Below are 2679 nucleotides of genomic sequence, written 5' to 3' on the forward strand. Positions count from 1 at the left end.
GAAACTATTTTGTTCTGTAAACCTTCATCTAAAGTGAGAATAGCAGCACAACTGGAAGAACGTAATCGATGTCACTGAATTGTGCACGTAGAAATTTTTGAAATGGTGTATTTTTGGCCATGTATATTTTCACCCCCCCCCCAAAAAAAAAGGTCCTCCAAGGTCGAGAAGGGAGAGTGTTGACACGTTGTGGGGTTGTTAACCAATGTCATAAAACTATATTTGTACTGATTGTTTAATGAGAAAATATTTGTTCTGTAAATCTTCACCTAGGGAAAAAAAAAGGAAAAAAAATTAATTCTCACAATAACTCTAGGAAGTAGGTACCATCATTATCCCTATTTTTCAGATGAGGAAACTGAAGCACTAAGATGTTAATTAATTTCCCATTTTAAACAGCTGCTGTGTGTCAAAGCAGGCCTGTGTATCCCTGAAGTGTTTTCGAAGTTTGTTCTCCTAACTACCAATGAATACTATACTGCCTCTCAGCTTACTTTTGATATTGATGGAAGTCTAGATGAGATATTTTGTGTCGTTTTGCTTTCTTGTAGACAAACATTGTTTGTTTTGGTTCATGCTATGTACTACGAGGGTGGCCTTCCTTTTCCTCCCTGAACAGTCTGTTTTGCTCTCCTCACACCCTCTGCACCAGATATTTGCTGTGTTTGAAGACTCACAAGTGGGCAGGATGGGGCAGGGCTGCTACTAGAGTAGGTGAAGACCAGTGATGCTACTAAACATCCTACAATGTAGAGGACAGCTCCCCACAGCAAGTAATTATCCGGGCAACAGTGCCAAGATTGCAAAACCCTGTATTAGTGGCATAAGAAAAGCTGTCAGTAACTGAACTCGTCTCCTGAAAAATACCAAGTTCCTTATTTTGTTTTCAAGGTTGTAAGCATTGAGAAAATGTGAGCTTTGTTCTTAATGTTTTTTATACTGTTGTGCACTTTTTCTACCTGGCATTGCGTAATCCTTGAGTTCCAGAGTTGGCAAGGGTAGAAAGTTTGTAGGACATCCACCCACACATTAAAATGCAAACTTACTGGCAAATTAGAGCTTCTAACTTGGTCAGATGGCTCAGTAAAGACAATTTTAGTAGATTTAAAAAAAAAAAATTTCTCACATACAGTTTAAGGGTGTGACGAGTGGCACAAGGGAAATGTTTAAATGAATAACAAATATAAAGGAGATCTGAGCCTGGTTTTATGGGACTAAATTACCACACAGCCTTGAAAATGGATAATAACCTTTTACAACTAAAAACAAAGTTTGTGATGATTTCAATAGATAAGAAAGAAAGTGGGAGATCAGAGGTAACAGTAAGGGAGACATTGTACTGTTTATCAAGAGATGACAGCAATGCCTCATTTTCAACCAGTAAAACAGCCTGCAAATAAAATCACTTTAGTTGGTGGATAAAGTGTGCTGTAAACTGACACTGAACTTTAGCTTGCTCTGAGGTAACCAACCAGAAGCAGAGTAAGTTCCTGGGCAAGGGCAGTCCCTCAGTGAATTTTCAGTTTGCAGCTGACAAGGAAAGTCTATTGTAATGAATACACCCGAGAAAACTAGATTGACCCTTTCTCACGTATCAACCTGATTTTAAAGGTTTCTTTCAGTCTCTTCTAGAATCATCTTTAAAAGCACAGTGGTAACATTTCAGGCTGGCTGCTTCCTGTCGGTTGCTAGGCCCTTAGGCCTTCCTCCCTACCAGAGGCTGTAAAGCACCGCTGCTGCTGCTGCTGCTGCTGCTGTCGCCAGGAGCAAGTCTCAGAGATCCATCTGCTCAGCTCCTGGGAAATGATGGGGCTGACAGTCCTCTCCTGAAAAACCTTTCATCGCAGAGATTCTTCTCAGGTTGTATTTTTAACAGGCTGAAATGGAAAGCTGCTAACCTTTCTTAACTCTCTTAATTCAGGATCCAAATATCTTCTGATTTATTGATTAATTAATTTTCCCACCCTTTTCTTTTTCATGCTGAGCACTGTATCCGCATAGCAGAGGCCTTCTGTCCCCTCTCCGTCTTCACAAGCAGATTTTTCTCTCCATCGTCTACAGATACTCCCTTCTTTTCAGCATCACTGTGGTCTGTGCACACAGCTGCTGACTGAAGGGGAACTGTTCAGAGGGGAGGTATTCAAGCCTGAGCTTTTAGATTCTGGAAACTGGAAACGAGGGGATTGTTTGGTCTAGAAAAAGCAATCGTTCGTATTCTCGGAAATAATTCCTTATCTGTTGCTCTTTATTAAAATAACGAGGGAGGTTTATAGAAACCGTAAAGGAAAAATATTTTTATCACAATCCTGGAATTCCCAAAGCGTGTGCCCTTTTCTTATACACCTTTATTAAAGAGATGATCTAGTGTGAAAAAATAACAAGGATTATCCAACCTCTTTCTCCTGCATTACTAGATGTATGTCAGATTCTTATCTGGATTCAAACAGAGAATGCAAATTTAAATAGGCACACAATTTTGCTTACTTATTGATTTTTAAAAATAAAACAATAAAATAATACATTTAGGGGAACTGGATTCCACATAGATGAGATGTAATACTGATAGCAAGAAGTTTCTTATGTTAGGGATAAGCAAGAAATTAGGAGGTACTCGAAAGCTGTTTTATTTTTTTCCCAAACAAAAATTTATACATACATTGTTATATGACTCTAATTGCT

The sequence above is a fragment of the Trichechus manatus genome, unplaced genomic scaffold (assembly GCF_000243295.1).
Source record: "Trichechus manatus latirostris isolate Lorelei unplaced genomic scaffold, TriManLat1.0 scaffold00055, whole genome shotgun sequence".
NCBI classification, from domain to species: domain Eukaryota; kingdom Metazoa; phylum Chordata; class Mammalia; order Sirenia; family Trichechidae; genus Trichechus; species Trichechus manatus.